The sequence below is a fragment of the Theropithecus gelada genome, chromosome 12 (assembly GCF_003255815.1).
Source record: "Theropithecus gelada isolate Dixy chromosome 12, Tgel_1.0, whole genome shotgun sequence".
Taxonomy (NCBI): Eukaryota; Metazoa; Chordata; class Mammalia; order Primates; family Cercopithecidae; genus Theropithecus; species Theropithecus gelada.
Window position 1 is genome coordinate 8,090,163 of NC_037680.1, and position 22,329 is coordinate 8,112,491.

Consider the following 22,329-nt stretch of genomic DNA (forward strand, 5'->3'; position numbering starts at 1 on the left):
GACCAGGAAAAGTCTCTGTAATTCTGGGGGAAGATCTAAAATAGCTTCTAGACTCAGAACTGTAAGGGAGGGAAAACTAAAAAGACTATGTCCTCAAGACCCATGGACATGGTGCTTATTTAGGACTGAGACTGTGGTCCAAACAACAGAAAATTTCCCCCCATTGCCCACCAATCCCTTAAGCAGGCTAGCAAACCCCTCACAAGTAACTGGTCAGAGACAGACCCTTGCTGAGGTGCAGCACAAAGGAGAGCCCTAAAGCTGAGGGTAAAGAAGACATTGAAAAAACAAATAAAAAAATTGCTAAACACAAAGCGTCCTCTGGATAATTTAATACCTTTTCACAGACAGAGGGTAATCACAGGAAAAACAAACTTCAAACCCAGCTCAATTTCTAATTATATTAACTCAAAACTGGGCCTAAAGGCATAGCAGAAGAAAGAGTGTTACCATTCTAGGTGTCAAATCTATCTTCCTAAGTCTCAACTCAGCTACCCAAGCTATGTGCCTTGTGTAATAAAATTACACATGGCTAGAAAAAACAATGGACTCCTGAGACAAAAAACAATCATGACAGCCAGATTCATATATATGACACAGACGTAGCAAATATCTGTTAGGTAATTTAAGATAACTCTGATGCGTATAACAGCGATAAGCAGCAATAAGAAATTGATATCATACATCATCGAATATGGTACATTAGAAGTAGTACATCACCAAAAATGTATGCCTTCAGTCTAATTACGAGAAAACATCAGACACACAAATCAAGAGATATTCTACAAAATATCTGAAAAGCATTCTTCAAAATGTCAAGGTTATGAAAGACAAGAAAATACTCAGGAACTGTCACCAGCTCCTTAGAGGAACAAGAAGACATACAACAATTAATGCAATGTGGTTTCCTGGATTGGATTCTGAATCGGAAAAAAGAATATTAATAGAAATTTGGTAACATGTGAATAAAGTTTGTAGTTAATAGTGCACCAATGCTAATTTCTAAGTTTTGACAATTGTACTGTGTAAGGTGTTAACAATAGTATAAGCTAAATGACGAATTCTTGAGAATGCTCTGTATTATTTTCACAATTATTTTTTAAGTCTAAAATATTCATTAAAAAGTCTTGGTTTGCCTGCTAATGTAGTCAGCAAATATTTGTTGGATGCCTGGTATGTCCTGGGCATTTTAGGAGGCATTGAAAAAATATTTCATGACTTCATGGTATTTATAGTCTACTAAGGAAGACAGATATTACCTAAATAAACTAATAAGTATTTTGTTACAAATTCTTAATGAAAGCTAGTCTATAGCATAAGAAGCTATCAAATGGGGCATTTCCTGAGAACAATGATGGTCTACACTAAGTTACCATGCAAGCAACCCTGAAGGTCAGAACAGAAGTTTAACTTCCCAGAGAAGTTAAAATTCTTGAATAACATGGTGTGTTAAAATCTATGTAAAGAACGCAAGGATAAGCAGCATGAGAGAGATGGGTAAGTGCATATACTTAGGATAGGCTACAGGTGGGATGGGAGGGCCATATACTACCTGAATCCTGTGTTTTCAATAGTCCTATGTTCTGTCTGTCACTCAGCCACATCACATCACCTTCCTCATTGATGACATTTTTATCAGACCAGAGTTGAGGTTGAAGCAAAGGAAACTACAGATAGAAGATGCTCAGGACCAACAACACTCTTGCTCTATTAGAGAGGGACAGGAATAAGTGTTCTTGACCACAGCTGTAGCTTAATGAACAGCCAGCACTTTGTTCTTCTGCTTGGACAGAGGACATATAGGTCCAGAATGGGAGTCACCAGTGAGAGACCAAATTAAGGCCTCAGGGATTTGAGTGCTTCTTACATCTCATTTATAGTTGGAATATTCTGAACATTGACTGCCTCTTGTCTATGTAGTATCTAGTATGTGTGATGAATACTTAATATCCAAGTGCTTCATGAATATTAGGTATCTTTCAGTTCTTCCATCTCTTTCTATCTATTTGCACTCCTCATAATCCTTTCCTCACTCTACTGAATTTGGCTTTCTCAACATTAGGTAAGAGGTGGAGAGGGAGGTAAGTTTAGAAATGATTTCACTGGTAGAGCTGTAATGTGGAATTGGTATAATTAGGATAGCAAGTTGTTCCAATGCTTTCCACTCATGGGAGCTTCTCGTGGGATCTTCAACCCCCCTACCACTACTAAGAAGTTATTATTTCTTGTGGTTACCGGGCATGAGCGATGTCCACTTCAGGTGATGGTGTATGTCAACCCCTTAGCTACAGGCTCAGGGAACTCTCTATTGGAGAAGATTCACTCCTCTACATACTGCTCGAGTCCGGTGACTTCTAAGATAAAACTCTTTTATTGGGACAGTGCTCAAACCAGGCAAAACAGGATGCTAGCTCATGTCTTCAGAAAACAGATTGATGTCACTCTGGCTCATTTCTTCCTCTCTGTAATCAGGGGCTATTTCAGGAGTGAGTCAGATAAAAGCCCAAATGTAAGTGGCTGGAAGTGAGGAGAAAGGAACTCCAGCCCCATCGTCCCTGAAAGCACACAGAATATTGATCATACTTTCCAAAGAATTTCTCACTGCTGGCATCTATCTAGAAGCAGAATGAAATAAGAGTTGCAAAGCTGGCTTAACAATCTGTTGATCACCCCTTCATTAAAGATCTGGCCTTCGCCAATAGGCTTAAGAAAAAGTCAAATTTAATACTTTATTCCTTTTTAAAATGTAGCATGTGGCTCGGCACAGTGGTTCACTCCTGTAATTCCAGAAATTTGGAATGCCAAGGCAAGCAGATCACTTGAAATCAGGAGTTCAAGACCAACCTGACCAACATGGTGAAACCCCTTTTCTATTTAAAAACAAGGGGGGGGAGGGTTGGCTGGGAGTGGTGGCACTTATTCTTATTCCAGCTACTTGGGATGCTGAGGCAGGTAGACCTGAGGTCGGGAGTTAAAGACCAGCCTGACCAACATGATGAAACCCTGTCTCTACTAAAAATACAAAAATTATCTAGGTGTGGTGGTTCATGCCTGTAATCCCAGCTACTCAGGAGGCTGAGGCACAAAAATTGCTTGAACCTGGGAGAAAGGGGTTGCAGGGAGCCAAGATCACGTCACTGCACTACAGTCTGGGCAACAGAGCAAGACTCCATCTCAATCAATCAATCAATCAATCATAAAATGCAATTACTACTTTTAATCACTGTTAATCTATACACTGATTAACCTGCCACTTACCTAATTGACAGTTATTTTTTCAAGTTGACAATTTAAAAGAAAAGTGCATCCTTAGAGGAAAAAATGTTATTGATATTTTTAATTTAAACATACTCTATTTGTTTGGATAAACTGTACTGTAATGATTTATAACCTCTTTTAGATCATTTTAATAACCTGAAAAATTCTAAATATATGCATATTTTGTACTTTCACAAATGTATTTCCAGAAACTTAGCAATAATGCTCAGAACAAACCATTTAGTTTTTTAAAAAATAGAATTTTTCATGCTAGAGCCACCTTGGGATATTATTTAGGATAACTTTCTGGTGATGAAGATTTCTGTGCCTCCATGGATACAAATCCAGGAGGTAATATGACAATATAATTTTACCCATTTATGGTCTAAAAGTTAAACCCATTAAATTGAAAAGATGATCAAAACTCTGCTTAGTGCTTTTAATTGATGTTTTTAAAGTATTGTATACCTAAGTGAGAGTAAGTTTTTACAGACAGGGAATACAGCAAGTGAACATGTCTTTAGGAAAAGCCTACAGATTGTCAACTTTGCTGTCACTCTTTTTTTCAGCCTTCTTGATGACAGAATATAGAACAACCCATCAAGTTGCAAAAGGTTGATCTGATTCCTTCACAGCCAGCTGGGGGAAAATTCAACTGAAAAATGGCCAATATAAAGGAACTCTGAAGACCAAATAAGCTCACTTCCCCAGGGTCCAACAGATGAGGAAAGCAATGAAGTGGCAAACAGTGAAAGAAGAGGGAAGGACGGGCTCAGCCTCCTCATCACTGAGGCTGGGCGTGCACTGCTTCAGTACATGCAGGGCACAAATGCAGGCATTAATGTGATCATTCATAATTAACATAACGATCTGATTTTGTCTGTTTAAGTACTATCAAAAGGACTTTTTTCATGAGTCCTTCTTCACTTCCACACCAGAGTTCTGATTAGGTTGGCATTAAAAATTATACTCTGAGGCAATTCTTCACTGAAAATATAATAAATAAAAGACACATTTAAAATAATCCAGTCATTTATAAAATCAAATACCTGACAACTAGAAAACAAAACAGTAGAACTGAAGCCATTATCCCTCTCTGGGCTCTTTCTTTCTTTCTTTTTTTTTTTTTAAATTTTATTATACTAAGTTCTGGGATACATGTGCAGAATGTCCAGCTTTGTTACATAGGTATACGTGTGCTGTGGTGGTTTGCTGCACCTATCAACCTGTCATCTAGGTTTTAAGCCCCGCATGCATTAAGTATTTGTCTTAATCCTCTCCCACCCCTTGCCCAACAGGCCCCAGTATGTGATGTTTCCCTCCCTGTATCCATGTGTTCTCATTATTCAACTCCCACTTATGAATGAGAACACACAGTGTTTAGTTTTCTGTCCCTGTGTTAGTTTGCTGAGGATGTTGGCTTCCAGCTTCATCCATGTCCCTGCAAAGGACATGATCTCATTCTTTTATATGGCTGCATAGTATTCCACGGTGTATGTGTGCCACATGTTCTTTATCCAGTCTATCATTGATGGGCATTTAGGTTGGTTTCAAGTCTTTGCTATTGTAAATAGTGCTGCAATAAATATACATGTGAATGTATCTTTATAGTAGAATGATTTATAATCCTTTGGGTATATACCCGGTAATAGGATTGCTGGGTCAAATGGTATTTCTGGTTGTAGATCCTTGAGGAATCGCCAAACTGTCTTCCACAAAGCTGGTGAGGCTGTGGCGAAATGGGCTCTAGATTTCTAAGCAGGCAGGAACAGTTGAGAATTTGATTCAGATGGCATTACGAGGAAAAAGCTCCCCAGAAAAGGTAAAAAAATGGAGAGAGTATTATTGTGTTAAAAGCAAGACATGATAAAGGACCTTTTGTTATAAAGATTAAAAAGCTGAAAAAGGACAGAGGCACAAATGCAGGCCTGGCCACTGCATTAGTAATAGCAGCAGAGCCAACGTGGAGTAGGAACTGAGCCATACACATGAGACCCAGTTCTCAACTGGGAGCCTTGGGATGCTGGGCGGGAGCAACTGCAAAACCCTTAAAGCATGAAAAGCCGATGGACAGAGAAGTAGAGAGAGTATTCCTTCAAAGGCCAGTAAAATGAAACTCACAATATATAAAATATGACAGAAACATAAAAGTTACCAATAAAATCAGCACTAGGTAGACAAATTCCCTTCTGTAAAATGAAAGTAACATAGCAATGAGACTAAATTCAACATGATTGTTCTCAATCCCCTAAACATTTATTGAATAACATTCATAAAAAATAACTTAAATGGAAATTTATGGAAATGAAGTTTGAATATGTGTAAATATTCTAACATTCTGCTATATGTATAATTCTGAAAAAATGAAGCATATTTAGCAAAATGTTAAAATGATTAAAGTCTATACATCTTATGTGTTATTTTACATAATGAGTTATATTGTTAAAATCTTTGAAATTTTTAGAGCAATTTTTCATCCTTTTTAAATTTATGGATATCGAGTCTCTCATAGGGCAGATGTTATTTCTATGTTGCTGAAGCCATATTGTGTAAGAGAGTTTTAATCAATGGTCCATAGCCAGTAACAGAGTCTCACTCAAACTTAGGTTTTCTAATGCAAAAGCCCTTTAATGTGGCTCCCAAAGGTTATTAACTTTACTTTCGGTGCTATCTTAATTTCCTCACTTGGAATTTACTAGTATGCTAGAAAAATGAAATGTCATCTTTAAAGCACCAAATGAGTCTTCAGTAAATGTTACTACCTTTTCTTTTGCTCTTTCCAACAACTTTTTGCTTTTCTTAGTGTTACTTGACTTGTGAATAAATTAAACATTCTGTGCAGCTGGAACGAAGTTTAAGATTTATATTTCTTTATCCACCTCATTCATCATCACCAGGTATGTATTTCTGCTATCTATAATAACAACATCTTGGTTCCTCAAAGCTAATATGTAAAATAGGTAAGGAAAGTGCTCATTTTAACTTTCTTTTACATTTTTTTAGTTAAAAATCTGAAGTTCAGGGTTACATGATTCACCCAAGTTCACAAAACTAAGAGGAAATTGAGCTACAATTTTAAATTTGGTTTTCTGATTCCAAATTCATAATTTTCCTGTAAATGTGAGGTTTTCAATTATGTACCAACATAACCAATTTTATATATTAATTATTATTCTCAGAACTTCTTACTCAAACAAAGTTATTGGTGGAAGCTCAGTGTGTCAAATAAATGACAGTGAACCTTCCGTTGCTACGAGGGCATGGGGGAAGGGGGCGTCATAAAGGCAAGGCCAGAGACCTGGAGGTTCTGATTGAATAGGTTAGGGTGGGGGTCCAGGGACTTCTATTTTGACAAGTTCCCAGGGGATGCTGATGCTGCTGGTCTGGAGCCCACACTTAGAGAATCATTGTTCTAATTGCTTGCTACCCTCTTTGTGTGGTCTGCAAACAGCCGCATCAGCCTCACTTGGGAATTTATTAGAAATTCGGAATCTCAGACCACACTGCAGATCCACTGAATTAGGATGTGAGTTTTACTAAGATATGTATGTACATAAATGAGAAACTCTGATATGCTGGGTTTCAGCCCTATGCACATTAGCATAACTTGGTTCTTGCCCAAAAATACTTTAATTGGTCTAGGATATGGCCAGGCATTGGTATTTTTAAAACACTTCTCAGGTGATTCAAAAGAGCAACTAGGTATGTGAGCCAAAGAGCCAGAATACATCATTTCCCACACTTACCTTAGATTAAAAATATCTGACAACTTGATAAAATTCTTAGGACCTCTTATAAAAATATTCAGTAGATCAAAGAGGAGCCATACGTATATAATTTTAATATGAACTCTAAGTCATTCTTATTGTAAATTTTGAAAATTGTACTCCAGAATTATGCTCAAATCCCTAAAATAAATGGTTTGTATATTTTGGTAACATTTTTATCTGTTGTACCATTTTAAAAGTACTTAAAGAACATATAGCATTTCATAATTTCATATCATAATTTAGAGACATACTTTAAAATGTGTTTATACTATAAAATATATACATACAGATAGATAGATGCTGGATAAAGAGATCTTCAGAGATAGGCATTATTTTAATAGAGCAATTAACAGTTGTGAAATAATTCTAGTTCTGGCTTTCTCTTTAATTTTTTTTAACATGTATCAATGTTGACGACTCTGTTAACATCTTTGGATGTCAATTTTCTTCATTCTTTTATAGAAAAGAGAGCATTAAATGACTGTGGCTTTAAAAAGTGTTATCATTCAAGTAAAGGTGATGATGTGCAGCAGCCATGAGAAAGTTAACTGCCAACCTTGATTTTAACATCTGGTTTCTTCTCATATATTGCCCACTATTGTATTTATTGATAACAAATGTCACTTCCCAAGAGACCTCCAGAAAATCTTTATTCAAGCAAAATTATGCCATAGACGAGACCATCACCTTGACCAACTCTCAATAATATGTCAAAATGGGATAATTGGGAACTGGCCTTTACAGGATGTGTGGGCTGGACTGGGTGATTTTAAGGTAAGACTTCTAAGGCAGGAAACTGGTTGAGGTTAAGAAGGCACAGTATATGACCTAGTAACTTTGAATGAATGGTTGCAGTGAACTGAAGTGAGGTTCTTGCAAGTGATTCTTGATGAGGAAAACTATTAATTTTGATAAGGAAGCTGTTTAGTTGGTTCACAAGAACAAGAATTTCTTGGAACAAGCAGCGAAATTATTTTTGCCTGATCCAGACTATTTTAGCACAAAAGCATGAAAATATGCTGCCTCTTAGAATTAGTTAGCATGATAACAGAAAAGATGTTGACTTCAGTTCTCCATACTTAATGAAAATATGTTTACAGGGTTTCTGTGTTGTTATAATAATCATTTGCATATTCCAAAACAGTTTGGAGTTCATCTCAGCCCCTTTCCTCATTAGTATTCATTAGCTAGGCCAGCACATCTCTTCTCGGACCCCTTGGACTTCTGTAGCCAGATAACCCCTAAATTCAGGATCCTTTGCCTTCATTCACTAGGAGGATAATCATCAGATTTGTCCACTAATGTTTTCAGGATTATGGACTACAACAGGTCATTTACAAAGGACAATATTAAATCTCAACTGCTATCTACCCATTCAACATGGGTCACAGTCAATACTAACCTAATACACTGTCAGCCACAGGGGCTCACTCCCTCAGGTATCTATGGATCTGATCTCACGAATTCTTTGTTCATTATCCTTTGTACAGAGTACAGAGGCTGTCCACTGTGAAGTTGCCTGGTGTGGCACGAACTTTTATTTTGGAAAATAAAAATTCAAAAGTATTTCCAATAAAGACAACTGCTGGGATAGAAAATGGAAAGCAAGCATGTCAGCAAGCACTCCAAGTTAACAAAAAGGTCAGAATAGCATGGGGCGGTTAAGAGCACAGACTAGGCATATGTAAGGGGAATGGGAAGTGGAACTAACAAATATGAATCAAAAGCTATGATTCCAGAAATATGATGAATTCTTTCTATTCAAACTTCATTCAGTGACGCTGTGAGATACATATCATTGTCTCCATTTTATACAAGTGGGGAAACCTGAGATCAAAGGAGATAACAGTCTTTTCCCAAGTCAGCAGTAATCTAGGACAGACCAGCTTGCCAGCGTAACTCCAATGCTACTCTTTCCTTCCTGTTATCCTGTCTCTTCGTGCAACAGGGTTTGAGCGCTGTGGTGGATTCAGTGGACCAGTCCTCTTTGCAGAGAAATAAGAGGATTCAACTAGCTTTAATATTTTTCTCAGAGAAGGCTGAAACTTCATCTGTAACAAGACTTCGTTTTTCTTGGAAACAGTCTCATTCTACAGGTCTCCATGTGGCTTGGATAACACTGGAGTCGCCATAGTTCCATAAGGGTTCCGCCATATTAACGCTGCATTATAGCAGCAGAGACCACATGACCACCCTGGTCCAGTGATAATCATGACTAGGACTTCTGCCAACATAATTAGAAAAAAAAAAAGATGTTTTATTTCCATTAGTGTTTTTAGAGTAGGATGTTAACGTGGAACTGATAGATTCAAACAAGTAGAGAGTATCTGTCTGAGAAAAAGGTTTTTAAAAAGGAAGCAGAAATAAGAAATAAAGAGTACATTTATCATTATTGGATACCTTGGGTTGTTTGTTTGTTTGTTTGTTTTGAGAAAGAGTCTCAACACCTAAGCCCAGAGATCTCCACTTACTGCAGCCTCAACTTCTTGGGCTCAGGTGATCGTTCCACCTCAGCCTGCTGCGTAGCTAGGACTACAAGGGCTCACCACCTCACCTAGCTAAGTTTTGTATTTCTTTTTCTGTTTTAAATTTTTGTAGTGGTTTTGTAGTTTTAAAATTTTGTATGTGGTTTCGACATGTTTCCCAGGCTGGTCTCTAAACTCTTGGGCTCAAGCAATCTGCTTGAGCTCAGCTTCCCAAAGTGCTGGGATTACAGGCGTGAGTAGTCACTGCCCCTGGCCGATTGTTGATTTATTTTTGCTGGAAGGGTGATATGAGAGTTTAATTTACTTTATTTTGGGGTCAGTTTATTTCAATTGTGAGTGAATTATTTCATATATTGATACTATATTTTACCTTAAGTATTTCTACCTCCATATCCATATCCTTTATCTATTCTATTTCCTACTCGGTTTCTGATATTTTTTTCACTGATTCTTAATTTCTCTTTGTGTCTCTCAGTTTGACTTTAGTATTTTGACTTATTTCTTTCATTCATTTTTTCATATATACATTTAAAATTTTTATATAATCACAAGTTTATAAGCTGTCTTTTTTTATGGATTCTGGATTTTTTTTTCTAGAAAAACCCTTTTCTACTCCAAGATTATAAAATAAATTCCTCCATGTTGTCCTCTAGTTTTGACAGTGTGATATAAAGAACATTATCAAGGTCTAGCATTATTTTATTTTTACTTGGGTTTCAGTTGTCTGTTTATTAATTCATAGCTTTCTCATTAATTTTAAATGGCAACTTTAATATATTTTATGAAATCTTTACCTGTTTCATATATCTGTTTGCTGACCCTGTATTAAGATCAACAGTTTTTATTACTATGTGTTTGTAATGTGTTTTAATATAAATAGAAATAGTAATTTTTTTTTCTTTTTTTTTTTTTTTTTTGGGATGGAGTCTTGTTCTGTCACCCAGGCTGGAGTGCAATGGCGCAATCTCGGCTCACTGCAACCTCTGCCTCCCAGGTTCAAGCGATTTTCCTGCCGCAGCCTCCTGAGTAGCTGGGATTACAGGCATGCACCATCATGCTTGGCTAATTTTTTGTGTGTTTTCGTAAAGACGAGGTTTCACCATGTTGGCCAAGCTGGTCTCAAACTCCTGACCTCAGGTGATCCACCGCACCGGCCTTCCAAAGTGCTGGGATTACATGCGTGAGTCACCGCACCCAGCCATAGAAATAGCATTCTTAATTATCATTTGTATTTATCATTATTTATTATTTCAATTTTTGTAATTATTGGTTATTGGAGGTTTAAAATCAATTTAAGTATCAAAGAAACAAAACAACCATTATTTTATTAATCATATTAACTACATAGATTAAATTTGAATGAATTAAGATGTTTACACCATTTATTCTTATTGACTAAGAATAATTTAGGAGTTTTATCTTCATTTGTTAATATGACAGTGCTAAATTGACATACTTAGTTATTCCAGTTACATGATCTCATCATTTTTAAAATAAAAATTTTGCCTCTTCTTTAACAAAAATGTTTTATACATATAAATACAGATTTCTTGTGTATTTACATTGACTAGTACTTCTAGAAAAAAAGTTAAATAATAGTAATGGTGGCAATAGACTTGCTTTATGTTTTCTGAATGTAGTGATAAATTTTCCAGTGTTCTACTATTAAGTGCAACAGTCGTAAACAAGTATCCTATTTTTAAGGTTTTTTTTCTTCTTATTATTATTATTTTTCTTATTTTTCTTTCTTTTCCTTCCCTTCCTCTTTGGTGCCCGATTCTTGTTAATGATAAAATAGTATCCTTTATGTTCTTTCTTTCCACTAGGTACCCTTTTGCACAATGTTTTCCTTATTTAATTATTCCTTAGAAGTTTCAGAGACTAAATCTTGAAACAATCCAGTCAGCAATGGAATTTTCCTTCATCAGTAATCTTCCAAACATTACTCATAACCGGCTGGGTGTGGTGGCTCACCCCTGTAATCTCAGCACTTTGGGAGGTTGAGGCAGGTAGATCACAAGGTCAAGAGATCAGGACCATCCTGGTCAACATGGTGAAACCCTATTTCTACTAAAATACAAAAATTAGCTGGGCATGGTGGTGCACACCTGTGGTCCCAGCTGCTCAGGAGGCTGAGGTAGGAGAATCACTTGAAACCGGGAGGCAGAAGTTGCAGTGAGCTGAGATTGCACCACTGCACTCCAGCTTGGTGACAGACTGAGACTCCATCTCAACAACAACAAAAAAAAAAAAAAGAAAGAGAGAAAAAAAAGATTACTCATTGCCAAGATGGCACCAGCCTATTCACCATGTGGGGCAATAACTCAAGGTAAGACATCAGAACAAGCCATGTAGACCAGCACCTCCTCGTTGCTCTTACATGCCCCTCCTACTGTGTCTCCCCTTTTTAAGTACCTACGCTCAAACCAGAACTCTGAAATGGTTTAAGACAGGAGCCTAGACCATTCCCCCACTGCTAGCTTTGGTAAGTAAAATCTCTTTCCTTTCATGGTGCTTCATCTTTGTCATTGACATTGCAGGCGCTGAGCAGCAGAGCCTGTGCTTGGTAACACAGTGGAAACATGCATCAATTATTAGGTTGGCAAAAAAGTTAATGTGGTTTTTGCCATTATTTTTGTGACAAAACACAATCACGTTTGCATCAGTCTAATACTATTTTATTTAAAGTTAAGCGATTATAATAAAAAAATTTTCAACCCCATTAGAAAGTAGGCAAAGGACATGAACAGACACTTTTCAAAGGAAGACATACATGTGGCCAACAAGCACATGAAAAAAAGCTCAATATCTTGGGAGGCAGAGGTGGGCATATCATAAGGTCAGGAGTTCAAAACCTGCCCAGTCAACATGGCAAAACCTCGTCTCTACTAAAAATACAAAAATTAGCCGGGCATGGTAGCATGTGCCTGTAATCCCAGCTACTCTGGAGGCTGAGGCAGGAGAATCATTTGAACCTGGGAAGTGGAGGTTGCAGTGAGCAGAGATCGCACCACTGTACTCTAGCCTGGGTGACAGAGTGAGACTCTGTCTCAAAAAAAAAAAAAAAAGCTCAATATCATTAATCATTAGAAAAATGCAAATCAAAATCGCAATGAGGTACCATCTCACACTGGTGAGACTGGGTATTATTAGAAAGGCAAGACCATACACAGTGACTGATGCCTATAACCCCAGCACCTTGGGAGGCCAAGACAAGCACATCTATTGAGCTGAGGAGTTCAAGACCAGCCTAGGCAACATAAAGAAACCACCCCATCTCTTCCAAAAATACAAAATAAGCCAGGTGTGGTGGCATACGCTGGTAGACCCAGCTACTTGAAAGGCTGAGATGGGAGGATCAGTTGGGTCTGGCAGTTTGAGGCTGCAGTGAGCCAATATTACACTGCTGCACTCCAGCCTGAGCAACAGAGCAAGACCCTGTCTCGAAAAAAACAGTCAATTAATAAATGTTGGCAAGGTTATGGAGAAAAGAGAACATTCATACACTTTTTATGGGAGTGTAAATTAGTTCAACTATTATGGAAGACAGTCTGGTGATTTCTCAAAGAGCTAAAAGCAGAACTACCATTCAATATATCTCTGGGTATACCCAGAGGAATATCAATCATTCTACCATAAAGACACATGCACGTGAACATTCATCGCAGCACTATTCATAATAGCAAAGACATTAAATGAACCTAAATGCCAATCAATGACAAACTGGAGAAAACATTGTGGCACATATACACCATGGAACACTATGTGGCCACAAAAAAAGAATGAGATCATGTCTTTTGCAGGAGCATGGATGGAGCTGGAAGCCATTATCCTCAGCAAAGCAGGAACAGAAACCCAAACATCACATGTTCTTACTTATAAGTTGGAACTAAATGATGAAAACTCATGAACACAAAGAAGGGAAGAAAAGACACTAGGATCTCCCTGAGGCTGGACACTGGGAGAAGGGAGAGGAGCAGAAAAGGTAACTATTTAGTACTGAGCTTGATACCTGGGTGATGAAATAATCTGTACCACAGACAACCGCGACACAAGTTAACCTATGTAACAAACTTTCACATGTACCCTGACCCTAAAATAAAAGTTGAAAAAAATATTTTTCAACATGCCTTTCGACCATCAATCTAGCTTTGCTATGTTTTTTAGTAGTTATATGTATACGTTTTGTTAGTGTATGTCTTATAATGTAATAGTTTATATGCACATATTTCTTCATATTAAATCTTCTTTTTTCTAGTCTTCTACTGCATTTCCTAATTATTTTCTTGTTTTTTAGTTCATTTTATGTGACACTTTAAAATCAATATGTTGAAATTAGTTTTCTTTCTTTGTACTAATATGTCTGCTATTGATATCAAAGACATGTTTGATTTTTAAAATATTTTAGAACATTTTCTTTGCTTTCAGTGCTCTTAACCAGTTTAAACAGCAACAACGTGATCAATCCCCTGAAATATTCATAAAACTTACCTGTAAAAACCTCTGGTTTGTGGCCTTTTGCCCAATATTAGAGATGCAGTAATGAGGAGGAGGTAGTTTTCTTTTTGAACATGTTTGTCTCAGGCAACTGATCTGTTTATGTTTTCTGTTACTGCATCTGTTAAATTTAGCAATTTGCATTTTCCTGCAATCTCATCTATTGTATTCAGCTTTTGAATTGATCTGAAGAAAGTGGTGAATTGTTGAATTTTTTAATTTCCTTTGTATCTTTGGCTCTTTTTCATTTCCTCTCTCATCTTTTGTTTCTGTGCTTTCTTCCTTATCTTCTCCTGATTAGTCTAGATTTTATTGTTTTCAAATAGAACACAATTTGATTTACATTATTAATATCTTTTTTTAAAATATGGTGTGGTCTTTTTAAAATTAATTCTATTATTTCACTTTCTTTACACTTTACGATTTATTTTTCAAAAATTTTAAATTTAATGCTTAAATTATTTACTCTTTTTCTTCAAGCTGTCTCTCCCTCTCTCCCTCCCTTCCTCCTCTCTCTCTCTCATTCCCTTCATTTTCTTCTGGTCTGCTTGTTTTGAAATTTTTGCTGCCTTTATGGTATGATAGTTTTATGTCAAAATGAAAAAAGTCACACAATTCTGAAATAGCACTCTTAAAGTGACATCTTTCACATGCTAAACTGCCATAATTCACATACTCATATTTCATGCACCTTAAATAAGTATATATACTGTATACATAAGTATAAAATGAGTTCTTCTTACCAAGGATCAAGAAAGCCTCACACAGCATATTCAATCAATGGTTGAAAATGGTTAATGTTTAATTAATTTAAATGAAGCCTGCATATTCAAAACATTAAGCTCTAATTCTAGCTTTTTTTTTTCTTATTTTATGAACAAAACAATCTCATACCTTGGTGAAAAATTACCATTTTAACACAGAAGATAACCATCCTAAATAATAGAATACTGGAAAGAGAAAGAGAGAAGTAACTATGCTTTCTATCATTTTGTATTTTCCTGTCATCAAACTAACATGTTTCAGTTTTATCTCTCTTCTGGTTAGAGAATTGTTCACAGTGAAAACAGGCAATGCGCATGGGTATTTATTTCTTAAAGATATGCAAAACTAAAATTATCATTCCTTTTGGAATGATGAGAACAATAGTAAAACTAAAAATAAGTGAAATCTCATGACACAGTTTTGAAGAAGGATTTCTTATTCTGAAGTTAAACAGAGAAGAGGAAGTAGTAGGTTGTTGGTCTTCAATTAACTCTCTATTCATTCATGTGGGATGGCACAGAAAATATTTCCTAGGTTTTGCCTAACATTGCAGAACACGTCAACAATAGAAATAATTGTATGCACAGATAGATGAAAAAATATAATCTTCTTAGATTCAGTTTTTGGTTACTAGGAAGGCCATTTGTACATTTCTTATTTATTCAATTTCCTGGGCCATTTTTCAGGCTTGATGCAATTCCCTATGTTAAATTTTCTACCTAGCTTGTGAGGGTGTTAAAACTTTCTCTGTTCATATATTTAATCACTCACATTTTAGACGTACTTGGGCATACATTTCTACCCAACAAGTCTCAGATACAATTTCAACTTTATTTCCCAAGGGTTCTCTCCCTCGATTTCTCCCTAAAGGAAAAGACAGAATAAAGGATGGGCATATTCCTCAATTATGTGTATATCTATTTTAACAAGTCAGTGAGATAGTATAAATGATCTGTCAACTGTTACTTGCAGTCCCTACCCACACTTAGTTTCCCCATCTTGTAAAATTTGCTCAGCTTGTGAATATTCTAATAGTTTGACATGTCATTATAAGGGTGATCAGTTAATATTCAAATGGGGATGCTTTCGTGAATAAAAAGAATTTTTATTGATATTTATGTTGGGACTATAACAAAACGTAGCTCCATACATTTTGTTACTTCTTATCAGTCAAAGAAATACTATGGTTTGAATGCTTTTGTCTCCTCCAAAATTCATACGTTTGAAATGTAATCACCAATTCAACAGTGTTGACAGGTGGGACCTGATGGGAGGTGTTTAGATCACAAAACCTCTGCCCTCATCAATGGATTAACACCATTATAACAAGAGCCTGTGAAAGGTTTGCTCTCTTGCAACTCTGCCTTCCACCATGTTAAGATGCAGCAAAAAGGTCCTCATCAAATGCTGACACTTTGATCTTAGACTTTCCAGTCGCCAGAACAGTGGCAAATACATTTCTGTTCTTCATCAATTACCTCGTCTAGTTATTTTGTTATAGCTGCACAAATGGATTAAGACCGGGACATACACTGGTATCAGTGGTTTGCCAAGTTTTGTATGCATCAGAATCATTTGCAAACTTTGGTAAAAGATTGCTAGACTACACCAGCAAAGCTTCTGGTTCTGTATGTGTGGTGGGTTAAATGGAATTTAACCCTCCAAAAATTCATATTCACTCCAAACCTCAGCATGTTAGAATCTTTGCAAGTGTAATTAAATTAAGACCTTCAAGATGATGTCATCCTGAATTAGGGTGGGCCGCAAATCTAATGACTGGTGTCCTCATTAGAGAAAGAAAGGGGAATACTTGAGATATGAAAACAGAAGAGAAACACACAGAAGAAAGCCATGTAAAGACAAAGCATTGATTGTAGTGATGTGTTTGCAAGCCAAGGAGTGCAGAAAAAAAAAAAAAAAAAAAAAAAATGCCAGTAACCACCAGAAGCTAGGAGAAGGGCATCGGAAATTTTCTCCTTCAGAGGCTTCAGAACAAAGACTCCTGCTGATACCTTAATTTTGGACTTCTAGCTTCCTCTGTGTTTGTGGTAATTAGTTATGGCAGATCAAGGAAACTAACACACTGGGTCGGCAATGAGGTCAAAGAATTTACATTTCTTTTTTGTAGTCTTTTTTTTTTTTTATTTTTCATTTTTTTGAGACAGGGTCTCACATTGTCACCCAGACTGGAGTGCAGTGGTGCCATCTCAGCTCACTGCAGCCTCAACCTCCTGCGTTCAAATGATCCTCCTGCCTCAGCCCCCCAAGTAGTTGGGACTACAGGCATGTGCCACCACGCCCAGCTAATTTTGTATTGTTTTACAGAGATGGGCTTTCACCATGTTGCCCAGGCTTGTGTCATCCCTCCCCTGGTCCCAGGCAGCTCAGCACAGAGAAAGAGACTTTTCTTTGGGAAAAAATAAGGGAGGAGACCAGAAATCTCTGCCTGGTAATTCAGAGATTTCTGCCAGATCTCATCCACCAAGAGGTACCACCAAGGCAGTACCTCTACAGGTCTGTGAGAGTCACAGTGTTACTGGGATTGGGATGACACAAATGCAGATATGGCTTCAGTGACCAAAATCTTAGATAACACCAAAGAGCCTTTGAATACCTGGAAAGCTTTTCTAAGAAAGATGAGTGGAAACTATCCTACATTGCAAAGACTACAATAAATATGTGTATCTTCAATGCCCAGACACTGATGAACATCCACAAGCATCAAGACCATCCAGGAAACCACGAAATCACAAATGGAACTAAATAAGGCAGAAAGGACCAATCCTAAAGAGACAGAAACATGTCACCTTTCAGAAAGAGAATTCAAAATAGGTGTTTTGAGGAAACTCAAATTCAAGATAATACAGAGAATGAATTCATAATTCTATCAGATAAATTTAACAAAGAAATTGAAATAATTAGAAAAACATCAAGCAGAAATTCTGAAATTTAAAAATGCAACTGACATACTGAAGAATGCATCAGAGTCTCATAATAAGATAGTTGATCAAGCAGAATAAAGAATCAGGAGGCTTAAAGACAGGCTATTTGAAAATACACAGTCAGAGGAAATAGAAGAAAAAGTATAAAAAAGAATGAAGCACACCTACAAAATAGAAGATTGTCCTATATGGGTAAATCTAAGGGTCACTGGTCTTAAAGAGGAGGTAAACAAAGAGATAGGAGTAGAAAGTTTATTTAAGAAGGTAATGTCAGAAAACTTCCCAAATCTTGAGAAATATATCAATATTTAAGAAAAAGAAGGTTATAGAACTCCAAGCAGATTTAACCCAAAGAAGGCTACCTCAAAGAATTTAATAATCAAACTCCCAGAGGTCAAAGATAAAGAAAGAATCCTAAAAGCAGCAAGAGAAAAGAAAGAAAGAACATAGTATGGAAGTCCAATAAGTGTGACAGCAGACTTTTCAGCAGAAACCTTATAGGTAGAACTGCCACGATGTATTTAAAGAGCTGAAGTGAAAAATGTTTTCCCTAGAATAGTATATCCAGTGAAAATACTGCTCAAACATGAATGAGAAATAAAGACTTTCCCAGAAAAATAAAGCCTGAAGGATTTCATCAACATCAGATCTGTCCTAACAAAAATGCTAAAGGGAATTCTTACATTTCAAAAAAAAAAAAAAATGAATGTTCTTGAACAGTAAGAAACATCTGAAAGTATAAAACTCACTGGTAATAGTAAGAATACAGAAAAACAAAGAATATCATAACTCTGTAATTGTGGTGTGTAAACTACTATCTTAGATAGAAAGATGAAAAGATGAAGTGATCAAGAATAATTACTGCCACTTTCCAAGACATAGAGAGTATAATGAGATATAAATAGAAACAACAAAAATTAAGAAGAGGGGGGACAAAGTTAAAATAGAGAGTTGTTATTAGTTTTGTCTTTGATGGTTTGTTTGAACATGTAATCAATGTTAAGGTGTCATCAGTTTAAAATATGGTGTTACATCAATGATAGACTGGATAAAGAAAATGTGGTATATATACACCATGAAATACTATGCAGCCATAAAAAGGAATGAGATCATGTACTTTGCAGGGACATGGATGAAGCTGGAAGCCATCATCCTCAGGAAACTAACACAGAACAGAAAACCAAACACCGCATATTCTCACTCCTAAGTGGGAGTTGAACAAGGAGAATACATGGACACATGGATGGAAACAACACACATCAGGGCCTGTTGGGCATGGGAAGTAAGGGGAGGGAACTTAGAAGATGGGTCAAGAGATGCAGCAAACCACCATGGCACACCTGTGTAACAAACCTGCACCTTTTACACATGTATCCTGAAACTTAAAGTAGAATAAAAAAAAATTAAAATAAATAAATAAAATACTGGGTTATAAGATATTATTTATAACCCTCATGGTAACCTCAAATCTAAAAACATACAACAGATATTTTTTTAAGCAGAAAATTAAAACATACTACCAGAGAAAATCATCTTCAGTAAGAGGAAGACAGGAGGGAAGGTGAGAAGAAAGAGAAGATAACAAAAGAACCAGAAAAAAACAAAATGGAAGGAATAAGTCCTTCCTTAATAATACTGGATGTAAATGAATTACACTCTCCAATCAAAAGACATGAAGTGACTGAATAGATTTAAAAAAAAAAAAAAATAGACCCAAAGATCTGTTGCCCACAAGAAACACTTCACCTATAAAGATACATAGAATGAAAAAGAAAAGGATGGAAAAAGTATTACATTCAAATGAATACCAAAAAGAGCAGTGGTAGTGTATTAGGGCATTCTGAAATTACTATAAAGAAAAAGCTGAGAATGAGTAATTCATAAGAAAAAAGACTTAATTGGCTCACAGTTCTACAGGCTATGGCAGGAAGCATGGCAGTCTCTACTTCTGTGGAGGATTCAGGTAGCTTCTACTCATGATGGAAGGCAAAGCAGGAGCAGGAACTTCAAATAGAGAAAGCAGAAGCAAGAGGGAGCAAGTGGTAGGGATATGCCACACAAACACTTTTAAATGACCAGATCCTGTGAGAACTCATTCACTATTGTAAAAATAGCACCAAGTCATGAGGGATCTGCCTCCATGATCCAAATGCCTCTCTCAACGGACTCTACTTCCAGCACTGGGATTACAATTCAATATGAGATTTGGGCAGGGAAAAATATCCAAACTCTCTTATTCCACCACTGGTCCTTCTCAAATCTCAAGCCATTCTCACATTGCAAAATACAATCATGCTTTCCCAACAGTCCCATAAAATCTTAACTCATTTCAGCACTAACTCAAAAGTCCAAAGTCTCATCTAAGACAAGGCAAGCTCCTCAAGGATCTAGAACTAGAAATACCATTTGACCCAGCCATCCCATTACTGGGTGTATACCCAAAGGGTTATAAAGCATGATACTATAAGACACATGCACACGTATGTTTATTGCGGCACTATTCACAAGAGCCAACCCAAAGACTCAGAACCAACCCAAATGTCCATCAATGATAGACCAGATTAAGAAAATGTGGCACATATACACTATGGAATACTATGCAGCCATAAAAAAGGGATGAGTTCATGTCCTTTGTAGGGACATGGAGGAAGCCGGAAACCATCATTCTGAGCAAACTATCACAAGCACAGAAAACCAAACACCACATGTTCTCACTCATAGGTGGGAACTGAACAATGAGAACACTTGGACACAGGGTGGAGAACATCATACACAGGGGCCTGTCATGGGGTGGCAGGAGGGGGATGGGATAACATTAGGAGAAATACCTAATGTAAATGATGAGTTAATGGGTGCAGCACACCAACATGGCACATATATATGTATGTAGCAAACCTGCACATTGTGCACATGTACTCTAGAACTTAAAAAAAAAAAAAAAGGACAAGGCAAGCTCACAGGCTTCCACCTATGGGCTTCTAAAATCAAAAGCAATTTATTTGCTTCCAAGGTAGAATGAGAGCATAAGCATTGGGTAAACATACCTGTTCCAAAAGAGAGAAATCAGCCAAAAGAAAGGGGTCAAAAGCCCTGTGCAAATTTGAAACTGAGCAGGGCAGTCAAATTTAAACTGGAGTTTTAAACTTGAAAACTCCAGAAGAGTCTCATTTGACTCCATGTCCCACATCCAGGGCATGCTGGTTCAAGGACTGGGCAGCTCCACCTCTGTGACTTTGCAAAGTTCAGCCCCTGTGGCTGCTCTCTCAGGCTGTTGACTGCCTACAGCTTTCCTGGTGCAGGGTTCAAGCCGCAAGTGAATCTGCCATTCTGTGGTCTGAAGGAGAGGTGCCCTTCTCACAGCTCCACTAGGCAGTGCCCACTGAAGATCCTGCATAGGGGCTCCAACTCCACATTTCCCTTTGGGAATACCCTAGTAGAGGTTCTCTGTGAGGGCTCTGACCCAGCAGCAAGCTTCTGCCTGGGCACCCAGGCTTTCTCACACATCCGCTGAAATCAAGGCAGATGCTCCTCAGACTTCTTTGTTCTTGCATTCTATGTGCCTACAGGCTTAAGGTCACACAGAAGCTGCCAAAAGCTTATGGCCTGCATTCTCCAAAGTGTCAGCTTGAGCTGTACTAAGGCTCTTTGAGTTGAGACTAGAGTTGAAGCTGTCAGAAAGTGGGGAGCATTGTCCCAAAGCTGCCCAGGGCAGCAGGGCCCTGGGGCTGGCCCAGGGAACCATCGTTCCTTCCTAGACCTCCAGTCCTGTGGTAGAAGGAGCTTCTGTGAAGATTTCTAAAATGCCTTCAAAGCCCTTTTCCCATTGTCTTGGATATTAGCACGTGACTCTCTTTTAGATATGCAAACATCACTAGCAAGTTGTTGTTACACAGCCCACTTGAATTCCACTTCTGAGAAAGCCTTTTCTTTCTCAGCCACATGGCAAGGCTGCAAATTGTATAATCTTTTATATTCTACTTCCCTTTTAAATATGTATTCCAAATTTAAGTCATTTCTTTGCTCCCACATCTAAGCATAGGTTGTTAGAAGCAGCCAGATTACTTCTTGAATGGTCTGTTGCTTAGAAATTTCTTACACTGGATACTCTAAATCATCATTCTTAAGTTCAGATGTCCACAGATCCCTAGGGCATGAACGCCATACAGCCAAGATCTTTTCTAAGGCATAACATATGTAACCTTTGCTCCAGTTCCCAATAAGTTCCTGATTTCCATACAAGACCTTGGCAGCCTGGTCTTCACTACGCATATCACTATCAAGCACTTTGGTTACAACCATCTAACCAGTCTCTGCTTAGATCCAAACTTTTCCTCATCTTCCTATCTTCTTCTGAGCCCACCAAACTCTTCCAACCTCTGCCCACCACTCAGAACCAAAGCTGCCTCCATATTTGCAGGTGTCTTTGTAGCAATACCTGACTCCTTGGTACCAATTTTCTGTTTTAGACCATCCTTGACTTGCTATTAAGAAATACATGAGACTGGTTAATTTATAAGAAAAGTGGCTTAATTGGCTCATGGCTCTGCATGCTGTACAGGAAGCATAGCAGCATCTGCTTCTGGGGAGGCTTCAGGGAGCTTTTACTCATGA